This window comes from Chlorocebus sabaeus, chromosome 11, assembly GCF_047675955.1.
Source record: "Chlorocebus sabaeus isolate Y175 chromosome 11, mChlSab1.0.hap1, whole genome shotgun sequence".
NCBI lineage: Eukaryota > Metazoa > Chordata > Mammalia > Primates > Cercopithecidae > Chlorocebus > Chlorocebus sabaeus.
This window is the reverse complement of record NC_132914.1, coordinates 66,279,810-66,299,057: the sequence shown is the minus strand read 5'-3', so window position 1 is coordinate 66,299,057 and position 19,248 is coordinate 66,279,810. Positions and strand designations below refer to the sequence as shown.

The window sequence follows — 19,248 nt, the reverse complement described above, 5'->3', positions numbered from 1 at the left end:
TTGCTTCTGTAGAATGTACAAATTTAAAAAACTGTTTGGTTAAATACAAACCTACCCTCTGATCCAGCAGTTTCACTCCTGGGTATATACCCAAGAAAAATGAGCACATATATCCACCAAAAGACATGTATAAGAATATTTACAGAAACTTTATTTTTAATAACTAAAAATTGTAGGCAACCCAACTGTTCAACCATAGTAGAATGAATAAACTCTAGAATATTCATAATAGAATACTACACATCAACAAAAAAATGAACACCTATATTTAACATTGGTGAGACTCGTAGATATAGTTTGGAGTGACAGAAGAGAAAAACAAAAGAGTATATGCTATAAGAACATATGGCAGGATTCCATCCACGTGACATTCAAGAATTGACAAAAACAAATCTATTCAGGTAGACGTCAGGTTAATGGTTACTTTTGAGGGGTTATTGACTGGCTGGGGGCATGAGGGAATCTCATGAGGTGACAGAAATATTCTATATATTAGCCAGGCATGATGGCTCACATCCATAATCCCAGCACTTTAGGAGGCCAAGTCGTGAGAGGATCACTTGAGGCCAGGAGTTCGAGGTTGCAGCGAACTATGATTACAACACTGCACTCCAGCCTGAGTGACAGAGCGAGACAAAAAAAAAAAAAAAAAAGAAATATTCTATTTATTGATCTGAGTGGTTGTTACACAGGGGTAGACTTATGTCAAATTTAATCAAGCTACACACTTAAGAAAATGAGTGCTTTTTACTGTATGTAAGTTATACCTAAATTTGAAAAAATATATACCCATTTGCTCTCTTTACAAAGAAAAATACCTTGGGAGGGTTTCTCCAGAGTTGTAGAGAATGCCATCAGAACCCTTTCTGCTCTTTCCTTGGTGGTACTCAAACATCCTGATCCGATGCCATGGCTTTCTCCTCAACGCTGCTTCTAAATGTTTGAATTTGATAAAACCACGTGAATAAGCAATAGTGGGACTCTTCAGCATTGTCTGCATGATGGACTAAGCACGAAGTGATAGTTCAGTGTTTGGCAACACAGTATGCAGATGGTGGGGCAGATAAAAATATAGCATACTTGGCATATGTTCTACTCTGTGCCTGGGGGACAATTCATGGGCAGAGAAACGGATATCCATTGGCATGTGTTAGTTAGCTCAGAGCCTGTCCTGGCTAGAAATACTGGCCTCCTCTACATTTTCTTCCCGGTTTTGACAGAAGAATGCTTTGTGTGAGGAGGTAGTCAAGAGGTCCTGGAGGCCAATGCGGGGGCTGTTCCTCATCTTCAGTGCCTTTCTTTAAGGAGACAAGTTCATAGCGTCCTTTGTGGTACAATAGCTAAGCACACTGAGAGGTCCATAACCCCTCCTCACATTGACTCTATGCTGAGGCCTTCCTCAGCACCATGCCATGTCCTGGACAGGCATTTAATGAGTTTCCAGGCCCTGGCAAGATTTGGTCTTTCTTTGTGAACCTCATGGTGGGCCCTTTTAATTAATCTCCAAAGTATCTGGATCCTGTTTCTTTACACAGGTTAAATAACTAAGCTTCTTGAGCCCCTCTATCTAAGCTCCATGAGAATGAAAGCATGAACTACTTTCTGAGCGATTTGCCTCAATTCCATAATATCTTCCTTATATGAGTTGACAAGGTGCCATGCCCCATTCCCAGGAGTGGATGTCACCAGAGAGTAGGGGATCATTTTAATTGCTGAAATGGGAACAGCACATTGTGGAGTCAAGCAGAAGCTTGTGTGAAATCTCTTTGAGAGGACTGAAAGGTTTTCTTCTATTTTGGATGGCTTTGTTTTTGCCACTCCTTGCATCCTTCCCTGCCTTCTCTTTCATTTCCTTTGTGTCCTTTCTCTGCGCTGTCCTATTCTCTCATCTAACTGCAAGAATTAGTCTCTCCCATCAGTTGTATTTCCAAATACCCTTTCCTGTGGCATCACTTTTTTTTTCTGTAGGAGAGCTAGAACAGACCACCCCACATTATGCACCTCTTTTATTCCCTCTCCTCTTCTAACCTGACTCCGTTTTATAATTTGACTCAACAGAATATGGAAGATATTGAGAACTATTTACACAGACACCTTCATTTATTTAAATGAAGGCAGGTTTTGCTACAAATATAGAATGCTTTTCATTTTAACTAAAATACACCACCAAGATTGATTAAATGAGCTTCTCTGTCTAACTTCTAGCTTGCTTAAGGAGATTTGTTGTTGTTGCTTGTTTTGAAACAGGGTCTTGCTCTGTTAGCGCAGGCTGAAGTGCAGTGGCGTGATCATGGCTCACTGCAGTTTCAACCTCTGGGGCTCAAGTGTCCTCCTACCTCAGTCTCCTGAGTAGTTGGGATCACAGGTGTGTGCCATCACAACCAGCTAATGTTTTTTGTTCTCTGTAGATACAGGGATCTCACTATATTGCCCAGGCTGGTTTCAAACTTCTGGCCTGAAGTAATCCTTCCACTTCAGCCTCCCATAGTCCTGGAATTATAGGCATGAGCCACCATATCTGGCCTGTAATTCCTTATGACTTTGACTTGTAAAAAATTTTGTAAACACATTTAATTTCACACGAATACAAAAGCATGATGAGCTCCCATGTGCCTGTCATCCACCTTTCACAATTATCTACAATTTGTCAATCGTTTCATTTATCCACTATGCATACTTTTCTTTCCTTCGATGTTTTAAAGCAGATTTCAGATAGCATTGCATTGTTTATACTTCATTGTATTCACTGACCTTTAATATTCCTAGGGAAACACAAAGATAGAAGGTATGAGAAAAATCTTCAAAACTTTTCGTAAAGCTGTTTGTTCATTTTCATTGGTAAATTCATTTGGAAATGTAAACAGCCAATATATTTATAGCATAGAAAGTTCAATTGTGTTACATATTATTCCAGAGCCTCAGAAACAGGAATTCGTGACAAAAGGCATATATTTTTCAACTAGCATTTATGCTTAAGTGTTTCCTAGATATATCCATTTACCACAGGGTTCCTACCCTTCTTGGGATCCATGGACTGGAACCAAAACATGACACTTCAAGTAATAAGTGAGAGGGGAGATGGCCATCACTTATTGTACTTTGTGGTTTACAACCAGTAGGGCAACATATTTAGAAGTCTAAAGTGTCTTAGTTTTCAAAGTGTTAAGCTCACTTAGTGCCAAATGGTTATTTGATGTTACAACATGCAAACAAACCAGAGACAATGGAAGTCACCATGCATCAGTAGGTCAGAACCAAAGAACAGAGATGGTAGCTTTTCTTTTCTTTTCTTTTCTTTTTTTGAGACAGAGTCTTTCTCTGTCACCCAGACTGGAGTGCAGTGGCGCGATCTCAGCTCACTGCAACCTCACTTCCCAGGTTCAAGTGATTCTCGTGCCTCAGCCTCCTGAGTAGCTGGGATTACAGACGTACACCACCACACCCTGCTAATTTTTGTATTTTTAGTAGAGATGGGGTTTCACCATGTTGGCCAGGCTGGTCTTGAACTCCCAGACTCAGGTGATCCACCCACCTCAGTCTCCCAAAGTGCTGGGATTACAGGCGTGAGCCACCGCGCCCAGCCAGATGATAGCTCTTCTATTGGGTGTTACTGTTCTTAAGTTATTCTGTGTTTTTCCTCCTAATTGAGGTGAACTGTTTATTAAGCTTATCTGTGGTCTCTTACTGAAAGCCTTGTTAAACTTAGATTCTTAGTTTTATGAAGGCAGCCAAACAGGTCTCAAAGATTTCTACTGTAAAAATGTTTTGCTCTATGTAAATTCTTGCATCCTGAAGTGACTTTGTTAGCCTGAAGCTAGAAAGTTGGCCTGTAGTTTACCTCATATTGTAGATCTTCTTTTGAGGGCAGGGATAGTAGAGAATGGACGATCATAAGTCTTAGGTCAATTGTGGAGAGTTGAGGGTTCAGCTTTGAATTCATGACTGTGCCAGCTCCCAATATTTCTATATGGGAAGAGAATGAGAGATGAAACACTGAGGATTTGTCTTGCAGTTGCCTAGCACTTTATGTAAAATGTAGAAAATGTCAACTGTCCATATCAAAGACAAGGGGCATTGATGGATTAAGGGGTGTCCAAAGGCTCTTCCATTGCTTCATGTCTATCCCTGGTAGAATCCCATAGTCTCTTCTACGCTTCTGGGTTTCCTTCCTTCCTTCCTCCCTCCCTCTGTCCCTCCCTCCCTCCCTCCCTCCCTCCCTCCCTCCCTTCCTTCTTTCCTTCTTTCCTTCCTTCCTTCCTTTCTTTCTCTTTCTCTTTTTTTCCTCCTCTCTCTCTGTTTTTTTTTGGACAGTGTCTCGCTCTGTCACCCAGGCTGGAGTGCAGTGGCACGATTTTGGCTCACTCCAATCTCTGCTTCCCAGCTTTAAATGACTCCCAAGTAGCTGGAATTACGAGTGTGCACCAACATGCCTGGCTAATTTTTGTATATTTTGTAGAGAGGAAGTTTCACCATGTGGTCCAGGATGGTCTCAAACTCCTGGGCTCAAGTGATCCATCCAACTCGGCCTCCCAAAGTGCTGGGGTTACAGGCATGAGCCATTGTGCCCAGCCAACCCTGGAGTTTTCATAGCAAACTTTCGCTTAGTTTATTTTCTTGTGAAGTCTTAGGTGAACTTTGCCTATGAATGAACTCCTAGAAAGCTAGAAAGCCATTATTATTACTATTGTATTTATAGTAACCATTATTATTACTACTGTATTTATATTCTACCCATTTCCAATAATTGTAGGCAGCCAAGAGTACACAGTTGTCCTCAACTTTTAAAATAATGATGCTCTTGACAGTGAATTTTAATGTGTGTGTACAGGTGAAATTGATAGAGCTGATTCTGGACCACACCATGCTCATAAGTTTATTTTCTTTGATTAGAGGCCTTTGAAACTATCAGAAGGGTCTATCTTCCTGGCTATCCTTCTTGGCAGATTCTCTGAGAGGAAGATCCTCATCCAAAAGCAGGGGTTTTCACCTGGGGATGGGGGGATGGACTTTAAGAGGAGCTGTGGATCTCCTGCAAATGTAGGCAGTTTACTGAGGAAGGAATTTTTCTGGAGAACCCACATTTTTCGTTAGATTCTCAAATGATTCCTCCCCTCAGAAAGGTTCGCTATCAAGATTTCTAGGCAGATTTGGGGAAAATTCAGAAGAACTGGTCCTTCTCAGCCTTCAGTGCGAGTCTTCACTACTCAGTTGTCATTGCCCTGGTGACCTTGGGCAGCCTGAGAGGTGAGTACCCTGTGTTTAGACCCATTTGTCTATGCTTTCTATCTGTTGCTACAGCGACAGGAGTCATAAAAAGACCTTCTTGCAAACATTGTCGAAAGGACACATATCAGCCAGAGAAGCTGGGATGATTTTTCTCCCAAGGACTTGTCTAAAACTCAAGAAATGGTGAGCCCTCTTTAGCAGGCACTGCACATGAATTTAGTAACAGAATATCTACTTGATGTAGGTGAACTGCAAAAGGTTAATTCACTTTATCCCTTTTATGATCTGTGGATATCTAACACATTTAGTTATTTTTGGAACCACCTGTCATTTTCTATAAATGTTGAATTCTCTTTTACCAAATACAGGCATGGTGTGTATGTCAGTAATGTCCTTGACCTACTTGGGCAGATAATGGCATTTGAAAAATTATCCACAATAATGTTCACCTCCATAGATGTAAGTAATCAAGATGTAAGAATCATTAAGGATGACAGGCTTTTAATTATAGGAAAGGCCTTTATAGGAAAAGTTGAAATACAGGCATACACTATTAGAACCATAACACGACTGCATAATTTGTCTTTATGCTAGGGATGGTAAAGTCTAGCTTTCGGATTTCCAATTCTGCCTTCATGTGTGTTTTAAAAAATTTGTCTGCTTCATATTTCTTGAGTTCCTATTGTTGTTTAACTCTGAATATAAAAAGGACACTTGATCACCGTCCCTCCGAGCATCTCTTCAAAATATAATTTCAGAACCTGCAGTTAAAAACCTCTAAATCAGGATTTTCTAAACTGTGGCTCATAAACTTTTAGTCATGACATCATTTAGAGCATTGCAACATGGATGTGTATTTTTAATGAGCTAGAATATAAGAAGATATCAGAGGGCATCATATATAGTAATATAGTAATGAATTAGTATATTAATAAAGAATTATTTTGTGAATTTTTTAATTTAAGTTGTTTATGCCTATGTGTGTTTTGATAGTGATGTGCTGAAAAATGTTTAACAACTGGCTCCCTGAGAGAAGAGATATGTATATATGTAAATATGTGTATACATTTATTATATATTTTACTGATATAAAGCATGTATAGCTAAAATTTATAAATAATAATAAATACATGGCACTCACTGTGCATTTCATATAGCCAATTGATTCTCAAGAAATGCTTTCATTGATTTTTGCCAAACTTTTGCATTCATAGCCAATCTGTGGTTGCAATTCAACTCTAATTTGAGAAAATCAGACTATGAATAAATGCTTGATATCTATCAGATTCAGCAAATAAGTCCCTCACATTATTGATGAATGAGTGTATTCTGGCGTAACTGTTAATTGCTATTTTAATTTACATTAACAAATAAGATGAAAGTGAAACAATGAAGACATTTGGGAACTTCACTAATTTATCAATGACATGGAGAACTGGATAATAGTTTTCAAATATTGGAAGAGTATTTCCTCAATTTTTTGTGCTATTCACATTGTAACAGTTATAGACACTTTTAAAATTTAATCTGCATTATTTTCTTCACTTTCATGAATAGAGGATCAACAAAACAGTAAATCAAGAAATCAAGCCCTGATTTATAGTGTTTGTCAATTTTTTTTTCTTTTTTTTTTTGAGACTGAGTCTCACTCTATCACCCAGGCTGGAGTACAGTGGTGCAATTTCGGCTCACTGCAACCTCCGCCTCCCAGGTTCAAATGATTCTCCTGCCTCAGCCTCCCAAGTAGCTGGAATTACAGGCGTGTGCCACCATGCCCTGCGAATTTTTGTATTTTTAGTAAGGACGGGTTTCACCATGTTGGCCAGGCTAGTCTTGAACTCCTGACCTATCTATCCAGCCCAGCCTCCCAAAGTGCTGGGATTACACGTGTGAGCCACTGTGCCCAGCCTAGCACATCATTATATGGCATTTCTACCACACAGATAGGAGAGAGGTAACTGCAAGAATAGAGATGACAGGAAAATGTCTTACAATAATTAAGAAGTGATGAGTTTTGAGTAATTATTATTTGTTTTTAACATTGTTTAATTTTAACTTTCTATAATTTATTTACAAATTTTATTATATTTTAGAGACAGGGTCTCACTATGTTGTCCAGGCTGGTCTCAAACTCCTGGGCTCAAGCAATTCTCCCACCTCAACCTCCCAAAGTGCTGTGATTATAAGCATGAGCCACCACGCCTAGCTAAAATTTTAATAATGACTGTATTTTTCTTTTCTTTTTTTTTTTTTTTTGAGACAGAGTCTTGCTCTGTCACCCAGGCTGGAGTGCAGTGGTGCGATCTCGGCTCACTGCAAGCTCCGCCTCCCGGGTTCACACCATTCTCCTGCCTCAGCCTCCTGAGTAGCTGGGACTATAGGCGCCCGCCACCACTCCTGGCTAATTTTTTTTGGTATTTTTAGTAGAGACGGGGTTTCACCATGTTAGCCAGGATGGTCTTGATCTCCTGACCTCATGATCTACCTGCCTCGGCATCCCAAAGTGCTGGGATTACAGGCTTGAGCCACCGCACCTGGCCAATAACGACTGTATTTAATAGTGGCTCACAATTTATACAAACATAACAATCTGCTTTCACAAGCCCACATAAGCTGGCTCTAGCACACCACTGGTTGTGTGTCAGAGTGTAAAGTGTTTTCTTAGTGAAGGTTGTGGTCTAAAACAAGTTTAATGAACACGCTCTAAAAATCTACTAGTGCAGTTGCTGACACACTCAGTGGCCAGTTGGCTTGGCATTGAACTTCATAGAGTTGTCTACCTATTAGAGGAAGTAAATTAGGTTATTTCCTGTGTATGCTTTGGCATTTGATTCCTTAATACCTAAAATCAGATGTTTCCCTTTGTTTTGTTTTTAGGTCAGGAAAACTTTACCCAAACATTCCAGATCAGACTCTCTTTTAGGGCTTGTTTCCATGATCATTTTAAATCTAGAGGGAACCACTGAGAATTCCATAAGTTTGAATGTCAAGGGGACCCTTTGCTCTGCTTGCCAATCCTATTACATTTATTCTTCTCATTCTCTCTGAAATGACCAATACTACCTTCTCCGCTTGTCTCAACCATCCTCCCCAATCCTCACAACTCAGAGGTATCAGATATTACCATGGTTAATATTTTGGTATAGCTTTCTAGCTTTTTCTATCTGGGTATGTAGACTTTGCCTTCCAGCTTTATTGAGGTATGACTGACAAGTAAATATTGAATTTATTTAAGGTGTACAATGTAATGTTTTGATATACATATATGCTGTGAAATGATTACCCCAATCAAGCTAATTCACATATCCATTACTGATATGGTTTGGGTGTATGTCCTCTCCAAATCACATGTGTTTCTGTTTGTTTGTTTGTTTGAGACAGAGTCTTGCTCTCTCGCCCAGGCTGGAGTGTAGTGGCATAATCTTGTCACTGCAAACTCCGCCTCCCAGGTTCAAGTGATTCTCCTGTCTCAGCCTTCGGAGTAGCTGGGATTACAGGCACCTGCCACAACACCTGGGTAATTTTTGTATTTTTAGTAGCTATGGCATTTCACTGTGTTGGCCAAGCTGGTCTGAAACTCCTAACCTCAAGTGATCCACCCGTCTCGGCCTCCCAAAGTTCTGGGATTACAGGTGTGAGCCACCACGCTTGGCCCAAACCTCATGTTGAAGTGTGAGCCCCAGTGTTGGAGGTAGGGCCTGGTGGGAGGTGTTTGGGTCATGGGGGCAGATCCCTCTTTAATGGCTTGGTGCCCTCCTCACAGTAATAAGTGAGTTCTCACCCTAAGTTCATGTGAGATCTGGTTGTTTAAAAGAGTGTGGCCTCTCCCTCAATCTCTCTTGTGCTCCTGTTCTCACCATGTGATGCACTGGCTCCCCCTTTGATCTTCCACCATGATTGGAAGCTCCCTGAGGCCTCACCAGAGGCAGATGCTGGCACCATGCTTCCTGCACAGCCTACAGAACTGTGAGCCAATTAAATCTCTTTTTAAAATAAATTACCCAGTCTCAGATATTCCTATATAGCGATGCAAGAATAGGCTAACACAATTACCTAATATAGTTGTCTCTTTTATGTGTGGTGAGAACACTTAAGAGCTACTCTCTTAGCAAATTTCCAGTATACAATATATTATTATTAAGTATAGTCACCATTGGATGCCCAGGAGGTAAATTCATCTTATAACTGGAAGTTTGCACCCTTTGACCAACGTCACCTCATTTCCCCCATCCCCAGCCCCTGGTCACCACTCTTCTACTCTCTGTTTCTGTGAGTGCAACTTTTTTACATTCCGTGTATAAGTGAGATCTTGTAGTATTTGTCTTTCTGTGTCTGGCTTATTTCAGTTGGCATAGTATCTTCTGGTTTCATCTATGTTGTTGCAAATGGCAGAATTTCCTTTTTAATGGCTGAATAATATTCTATTGTCTAACTTGCAGTCTAGATGCCTGACGGTGTCATGGAGAAAGCAGGTCTTCTCTGTTTCTGCATGATACTTGACACGATATGGGCTTCATTCTTTGAGTAGTTTTTCCCCCGCTCATGGCTGCAGCAGCAGTCAAGCTGTACACCTCTTTGTTTACATCCAGCCACGGCAGAAGAGATTGGTTATCCATAGTTTCTTTTCAGAAGGCCCTAAGAAGGCTCTCCTCAGGTCTTATTAGCCCAGAGTGGCTGAGTCTTGCCTACCTTGGAACAGCTAGTATGATTGAGATGATCATGAATGTGTCATAGTTCTTCTCCACGGCACTCAGGGCAATTTTAAATCCTGCTTTGTTACCTACTTTTCTTTTTCTTTATTTCTTTTCTTTTCTTGTTTTAATACAAGATATCACTCTGTCACCCAGGCTGAGTGCAGTGGTGCAAAATCATGGCTCACTGCAACCTCGACCTCCCGGGCTCAAGAGTTTCTCCCATCTCAACCTCCCAGTTAGCTGAGACTACAGGTGTGCATCACCACACCCAGCTAATTTTTTTTTTTTTTAATCATAAAGACGAGGTCCCACTATATTGCTTGGGCTAATCTTGAACTCCTGGACTCAAGTTATCCTCCCATCTCGGCCTCCCAAAGTCCTGGGATTACAGGACTGGCCCACTTTCCTTATTTAACAACACATTGTGGACATCTTTCAACTCTTCTCTTAAAATATAGTTTATAATAACTGCATTATTCATTTATTAAATATTCAATATAATTGGCATCCTGACTCTATTTCAGGGAACCCAATAGATACAAATAATTTTCTGGAATGAATCTCTTACTATCCAGCTCTTTTTTCTGATATCTGAGCGTTAGGAACAAAATAAAGTAAAATACACTTTTGATAAACACCTCAATATGTAAACTCTCACTAATCACTATTCAAAATTCAGAAATCAAGTGGAGTTAGATGACACAGTATGCCTCACTATTCACAAGCAGGTACTACATCGATTCAGGGGACAAGGAATACTTCCATCTACACTCTTAGCAAATTTTCAGTATACAATATGATATTATTAACTATAATCATCACACTATACATTAGATCTCTAGATTCACCCTACCTGACTGCAAAGTTGCAATCTTTGACCTATTTCTCTTCATTCCCTCCCCTTCCTCGCCCTTAGTAACAATAGTTTTACTCTGTTTTTATTTATTCTACTTAAAAAAAAAATTCTGCATTTAAGTGAGATAGATTTTAGGTGCCCTTAACACACACAAACACTGGGGTAATCATGGAAGTTGATGGAGATGTAAATTAATTTGACTGTAGTAATCATTTCACTATGTATATCAAGACATCATATTATACACCTCAAGTATGTATATGTATGCTAAAAATAAACAACAAGAACATAAACACTTTAACGGCTCCCCCTTGCATGTAAAAAGAAATTCATACTCCTCATGATGGTCTGGATGCCCTTCTCTACTTCATCTTACACCACTCTAGCCATACCAGCCTTCTTCCTGTTTCCTGAGCGTGCCAAGTCAGATCCAGCTTCAGGCCATTATCCTCCTCTTCCCCCTGCCCAGATCCCTCTCTCCCTACCCCACCTTCTTCACAGAGCTGGTTCCTTCTCATCATTTATACCTCAGCTTAGGTGTTACCTTCTCAAAAAGGTCTTCCCAGACTACCCCTTCTAAAGCAGTGCCCTTCCAAGGCAATTACAATGATATTGTTCATTTATTTGTTACGGCAAGCCATTTCCCCTGTGAGAATAGAAGTCTGCGAGAATGGGAACATGAATTTATTTTCCACTGTATCCTCAGAACCTGGGATAAATGCTAGCCAGTAGAAGGCATTTAATAAATGTTTGTTGAATTAATGAATCTCATCCAGTCCTCAGAACAATTTGCCCCGATTATACAGATGAGGAAATAAAGACACAAAAAAGACAAACAAACCACTCAATGGCAGGGGGAAGAAGATTTGGACCTAGCTTGTTTAACCACAGTCAAAACCCTTTAATACCACATTTTTAGCTTTTCATTTATAGATGTAACACCTAAATTGTATGTTTCTCCATAGGAACTATAAATACATTTTTTCTTTTTGTCTCCTTAGAAAAATGTCTATTAGCTTTTCACAGTCATCTGCTCTACTGTGGAAGCAGCCCTTTCATTGCAAACTAAAAATCAGGGAGGAAACTAACAACCAGCTCTCTGGAAGGAGCAAGGCTGATTATTCTAAGAAGACATACGTTTTCTAAACGCTGTCATTCACAAATAGGTTTTAGGAAAAAACACCATAGGTGACATAAACCTTGCTTTTTGAAAAAGAAAACCAAGGGCTGGATTCAGATTAGCAAATGGAACACAATTGGTTCATCTGAGCTTTCAGCTAAATTATTTCTATAGATCTCAGTTGGCTGCCCAGAGTCCAGCTGATCTGCTTTCTCAGCCACAACTCTCTAGTTCACATGAAGAAGCAAGGAAAACATTCTCAGATCTTGTATCCCTTTAAAAAATTTTCAAGTTATTACTCCAAGAAGGATTTCACAGAGGTAAAATTGGCATTATCTCAAATCTCCCATGAGTAAGCCAGCCATAATGAAAGGTTGCTAAGAAATACTTTATTTCCATCAAAGAACCACTTGGGGAAGTGGAGCCATGGGTGTTTCCCACCGCCCCAGGCTCTAAAGTCTTTCTAAACTGGTTCATTTTAGTTCCTCAGGTATTAGCTAGAATCATACTGGAAAATCTCTGCAAGATGAAATAGTAATATGTTCCTAAATTATAGGATTATTTTTCTGTGCTTCAAGCATTTAAAGTATTTACAAGAATTAGCTGTAAGCAAATATTCCAAGATATGGTCTGCATATGCTACCTTGCCTCTTGTTAAGCTGATAGTACTTCGGATTGCTAAGATTTCCCAACAGTAGATATCTAATTCACACAGCTCCTCACTTTCCAATAATTTTTTCCACCAGAAATCGGCTTAAGACAAAGAAGTGGAAAGCTAGGGACCCTGTGGTGCACTTTTAAATTTTTAAGTTATTTTTATTTCAAGAGTTTTTCTGGTGGATAAGTTATTTGGATATCAGGTGGATAAGTTACATGGATAAGTTATTTAATGGTGATTTCTGAGATTTTGGTGCACCCATCACCTGAACTGTATACTATACCCTATATATCATTCTTTATCCATCATCCCCCTCTCAGCCTTCCTCCTTGAATCCCCAAAATTCATTATATCATTCTTATGCCTTTGCATCCTCATAGCTTAGCTCCCACTTATAAATGAGAACATATGGTATTTGGTTTTCCATTCCTGAGTTACTTCACTTAGAATAATGGCCTCCAGCTCCATCCAAATTGCCCTTTTTATGGCTGAGTAGTATTCCATGGCATATTTATACCACATTTTCTTTATCTACTCGTTGGTTGATTGGCATTTAAGCTGGTTCCATATATTTGCAATTGCTAATTGTGTTGCTATAAATATGCATGTGTCTTTTTCATATAATAACTTATGTTCCTCTGGGTAGATATGCAGTAGTGGGATTGCTGGATCGAAAGGTAATTCTACTTTTAGTTCTTTAAGGAATCTCCACACCGGTTTCCACAGTGGTTGTACTAATTTACATTCCCACCAGCAGGGTAAAAGTGTTCCCTTTTCACCACATCCATGTCAACATCTATTGTTTTTTCACTTTTTAAATTATGGTCATTCTTGCAGGAGTAACATGGTATCTCATTGTGGTTTTAATTTGCATCTCCCTGATCATTACTGATGTTGAGCATTTTTTTCGTATGTTTATTGGCTGTGTATCTTCTTTTGAGAATTGTCTATTCATGTTCTTTGCCCACTTTTAATGGGATTATTTGCTTTTTTCTGGCTGATTTGTTTGAGTTCCTTGCAGATTCTGGATATCAGTCCTTTGCTGGATGCATAGTCTGTGAATATTTTCTTCTGGGGTGCATTTAATGAGACACATGAGGAAATAAATTATGTTTACGCTAGGAAGAATATATAACACACTGCAAACATGCTGAAAATATTCTGATTTCCAAATTCTATTTAAAAGTGTCCTGGCCTATGCCTAGTAGTGGCAAAGAGGCAGAGCATGATAAAACTGTCTTATACTCTTCTTGCAGTTTTGCTTATCTTGAAGGTCAGTCGCTACTTTGGACCTAGTGCCAATTTTCTCATTACAACATGAAAAGCAAATAACTCTGTTATTTCTCTTATACCCCAATGCCAGGATTATAACAGGGTAGTTTTTTGTTGTTGTTGTTTTTGGTTTTTTGCCTTGTTCTTACGCCTTTAACATCCTCAGAAATACTACAGTGTATCTTTTCACATTATCAGATTGGCAAAGAATAAAAGCCTGACAATACTGAGTGTTGACAAGAATGCAGAACAATGAGAACATTCATACAATGCTGATGGGAATATATATCAGTTAATCCCCTTGGAAATCAGCTTGTCAGTGTTCAGAATAGTTGAAGATTCATATAACCTCAGACCTAACAATACTACTTCTAGGAATAAACTCTGAATGTTTCTATAAAAAACACTTATGAGAATGTTCATTATGGCTTTATTGGTAATTATAAAAACTAGAAATAGGATACATTTCCATTTAAAGTAGAATAGATAAATTGTAGTATATATTTGTTTCAGATCTTGTATTTGTGTTAAGGGAATATATACATATTTTTCTATATTTGAAACAAATATAGCAAAATGTTAAAATTTTATAAAGTTGGGCTGTGGATACATTGATGATGGCCATATTATTCTCTATACTCTCATTTTTGAAATGTTAGGAAAAAAGCACTACTGCTATGGGTAGTTTATTTTCATTCAATAAATGGGTTGAGCATCTTCTCAGGTAGGCGTCAGGCGTTATGCTACGTGCTAGGAGCCAAAGAGTCCCTGTCTTCAGAAAACTTGGAATCATGTGGGGACTTTCTGAAACAATCCTCTCTGACCCCATGGCAATTAATTTGTACTTCTGTTATCATCTTCTGCCTTCTGTTAGGGCTTCAGGCTCATAACATTTTTCTCTCTATAGCAACGTTATCCCATATAACTTTCCACAGCAATCAAAATATTCTGTATCTCTGTTGCTCAATATGGTAGCCACTAGCCACCATTTAGCCATTAAATACTTGAAATGTGACTAATTTAACTGAGGAACTGGATTTTTAATTCTAATTAATTTTGTTTTAAATAGCCTCATGTCACTAGAAGCTACCGTACTGGACAGTACATCTGCAGAGTATCCGTTCTTTGAGGGCAGGGGCTGTGTCTTTCTCATTTTTGTAGCCCATGCCTAGAGTCCTAGTTGCATTCTCAGAGAGTACCTAGCAAGATACTGTATCTCACAGAAGACTTTTTTTTTCTTTTTTTTTTGAGACAGGGTCTCACTCTGTCACCCAGGCTGGAGTACACTGGTATGATCCTAGCTCACCACGACCTCAAACTCCCATGCTCAAGCAATCCTTCTGCCTCAGCCTCCTTAGTGGCTGGGACTAGAGGCATGCATCGCCACGCCCAGCTAATTAAAAAAAAATTCTTTTTTTTTTTAGAGACGCGTTCTCACTATATTGCCCAGGCTGGTCTCGAACTTCTGAGCTTAACGGTCCTGCTGCCTCAGCCTCCCAAAGTGTTGGCATTACAGGCGTGAGCCACTGCACCTGGCTCACAGAAGATATTTGACAAATATCTGTCGAATTCTGGAATTAAATCCTTGTTGGTGTCATTACCTACCATGTACTCCAGGGAAATTCACTTAATCCTTGTTTATTCATTTATCAAACATGTACTGTACACCAGTTCTGTGCTGAGTCAAGGGAATATAAAAATAAATAAAACATAGCCACTTTCCTTGAGGAATTCATGATCTTGTCTGAGTAGTAGTTGTCTTAGAAATAAAACAAGAAGGTTAATCCTGATGATTTCTAAGATATCTTCCAGCCTTAACGTTCTGTGAATACATTCATTGAATTGTTCATTTGTGCCTATGATTACTTTGAAAGTGTATGCAAATTGACAATAAATCAATAAAATAAAGGTATTTAAACTTGTCAAGAGACCTTTGGTCTCATTCATTCATTTAACAAATATTTACAGAACACTTGTTATGGATGTTTTGATTGCCTCCTCTTTGGTGAGAGCAATTTTCACTCCAGGATTGTGGGGATAGCTGAACACACAACAGCTCACACTAGACAGTTGAGATTGATAGTAGTTTGTTAGTCACATGAAGTGACAGCCTGGGGGAGGAAGATACCCCATGCCATGCAGGGTCACACAGGGTTGCACTCAGGGTCAGAGTGAAGAGCCAAGTGCCATGGAGGCAGGATTTGGAGTATCAAGGGGGTGAGGTGGCCTAGTTCCTGTGGGAGGATGTGATTGACTTGTTTGAATAATTCCCTAAGCAGGCAGAGAACTCACTAGTCCTGGATAAACAGGAACTCTGTCTGGTTGATTTGAAAAGGAGGGCTATTTGGCTAGGGGACCTTATTCATGGGAGCTGAACAGGGGAGAAGAAACTTGCAGTTAGGCCATTTGATACCCTCCTGATTTTACCATATATGTCAAGGCAACATGTAAAATTGAGGCTTAATAGGCAACACATAAAATTGAGCCTTAATTTTAGATTTTCCATTACAATGGGTCAGACATTATGCCAGGCACCCTCATGGGCAAGACAAGAACAAGTGGATCCTGTCCTCATGGGTCTTACAGTTAAGTTTTAGGGCCATATTGGTGGAATCAGTGGATTACACTGTAGTTTACAACAGGAACTTTTGTTCCCACCTCTCTAACTCTGCCATGGGTCCCAGGGCCCAAGAGCATGGAGAATGGATGATGGCGTCCTTTGGCCACTAGAGGGCATTTCCTGCTTTCTGCATAGGCCCCTGGGTTCCTTGGGTTTTTGCTAAAATTGCCAGTTCAGTGCACTGGTTGATTCTTAACTCTGGTACGCATCAGAACCGGTTGGGAAAATTTTAAAACAGGCTTCACCTCCAGAGATTCCATTCGGTAGGAATAGGGTTGAGCTCGGGCCTCTGATTCGCCGTTTCCCATGTGATTCTGATGGATAAGCAGAGCTGAACAGTGAAACCTTTCAGTAAGATAGACTACATTCTGATTTACAGGGATTCTCATTTTAGCATAAGAAATAAAATGAGGATTCCTCACATGTTTACCTATGCAATTAGTCCATCACGGCATAAACAACCATCCTTTTTTTTCTTACAAAGCATGTCTGAAGAACAACTATCCCTTTTGAGTTAAATTTTAAAGTAAAATTTGATCATTCTTGGGTTCAGGATTTTATTTTATTGATTTTTTTTCAATTTTCAATTTCTTCTTAATTTTGTCTAGATTCTCTGTGCTCCAAATGTAAAATCAAGAATGAGAACACTGGCAGAAGTAAGGAAAGATGAGACCTGTTTTGAAAACAAAGTTTTAGAGAAACTATGCGAACAGATTATGTTCTTCAGGGGCCTGGCACACGATGACATCTAACACCCATGGCCAACAGCATTCATAATCACCAGAGTGCAGCGCCATACTCTGCCTACTGGTAATTCCCAGCCATCCAGGAAATATGTAAAACACTGGCTAGAAAGTGTTCTTGTGACACAGAGAGGTACTCACCAGGTGGCTGTAGGGTGCACTGGTCACCTGTTAAGTGCAGGTCTCCTGGAGGACCTGTGTCCCTGCTCCAGCTCAGCCCACACCAGCTCTGTCACCCTGAGACTTATAACCAGGCCAGGCGCGATGGCTCATGCCTATAATCTCAGCACGTTGGGAGGCCGAGGCAAGTGGATCATTTGAGGTCAGGAGTTCAAGACTAGCCTGGCCAACATGGGAAACCCCATCTCTACTAAAAATTACAAAAATTAGCCAGGCGTGGTGGCATGTGCCTGTAGTCTCAGTTACTTGGGAGACAGAGGCAGGAGAATCGCTTGAACCCAGAAGGTGGAGGCTGCAGTGAGCCGAGATCGTGCCACTGCACTCTAGTCTCAGGGACAGAGCAAGACCCCATCTCAAAAAAAAAAGAAAAAAAAAAAGGACTTATAGCCATTGAGTCCCTGTATCTTCAGTAGTACTCTCCTCAAGGTCATTGGGAGGATTAAATTAGACAGTGTACATTAAAGTCATTTATAAATATTTCTAAATGATTTATAAATTATTTCTAAAACCAAAATAGCCCAGACCTCACCAGACTCAGCCTGTGAGTGGTAACAAGTCACACTGATATTCAGGCTGAATTATAATGATGGGCTACTTAAGAAGGAAGGCTTGCGGCTGCCCTGAGTCTAAATACAAAAGCTGCCTTGCCTTTGGAAGCAAAGTAGAGGTGGGAAGTCTGGCCTTATCACCACCCCATGCTGGGCTTGTCCCAAAGCTGCAAGCTTGGAAACTAGGTGCTTTGGTTTGGGCTCTGGAGAAGCCCCTCCAGCCAGTGTGAACCTGTATAAGTGTTGGGGATGTGGAGGGGGAGCAAAAGAGACGGGACTTTATGCGTTCCCCTTCTATTTTCCTCATCCACCCTCCACCATCTCTCTCCCAAGACAGACACAAAATTCTCCTTCTGCTCAAAAACCAAACTCTCTCAAGCATTCACTTCTGCAAGCAGTTACCTGAAGGAGTCACCATCTACAAACAACTCCCGTCTGAATGGCTTGAGACACAGTAAGGCACCCTGCCACAGAGATTTACAGGGTTATCATGCCCACCTTCTGACTCACTCCTTTCTCATTTGATCCTGAGAAACCGGAAGTAAAAGGCCACAATAATCGGAAATGACCTGACTTCCCATCCCTTTAACACTGAGTCACCGAGTCCTTAGGTGCTCTCCTCTGTTAAAGTTTTACCATGGTGAGTTTTGCTGTTGTTGCTGCTTTGTTTTGAAACGGCTCCCCCCAAACCTTAAGTGAGTTCTTGAGTGATGGATGTATGGTTGCTTGTTTTAAAATCAGTGTTATTATTTGATTATAAATTCTTCTATGAAAGAAGTTGAAAGGAAGACTCCAGGCAAGAGACCCACAGAGTTATTTAAGGATTATAGACTTATTTTCAAAGCAGTTATGCTAAATTATGGATGATGCACTCCCTGGAAGCTGATGTGAGCCTCTCTAGAAAAGGTGAATGTTTGTCTTTTAGGTAAGTTGACAATTTATGTCTGCCCTCCGGTGACTTTAAAATCACACAAAAGACTCTTCTATTTATTAATTGTCAGGAATTTTTTTAAAGCTCCCAGGGCTAAATTATATGTGTCTCCTTCCAACCAAGATAATTAAATAATAGAATACGGTATATTGGGTCCTGGTGGGGTGGATAGCAGAGCTGCTGACCAAACACGCTGGGACCTCACTTGGCCTGAGAACTACCAGAGAGCACATTTTTTTTTTTTCTTTTAAAACCCAGTTTAGGAGACTCATTTATGAGCCTATGCAAATCAGACATTCCTCGGTGTTTGCTTCTGAATTATTCATTGTATCACTCATCCTACTATCACTCATCCTACTGTAGGAAACAGAGCAAGAATTTACCAAATAATAACTTGAAT

At 39.9% G+C, this 19,248-nt stretch overlaps 1 long non-coding RNA gene across 1 annotated transcript; it reads right to left on the bottom strand.

Moving 5' to 3' along the window:
- Positions 1-247: 247 nt before the first annotated feature.
- On the bottom strand, positions 248-18,537 carry LOC119623865 (uncharacterized). Its single transcript, XR_005239931.2, has 3 exons — positions 18,320-18,537; positions 3,839-3,963; positions 248-2,762 (listed from the first exon to the last, which is right to left on the bottom strand). It is a non-coding gene; the product is annotated as an uncharacterized lncRNA (long non-coding RNA).
- Between the last annotated feature and the right edge of the window lie 711 nt (positions 18,538-19,248).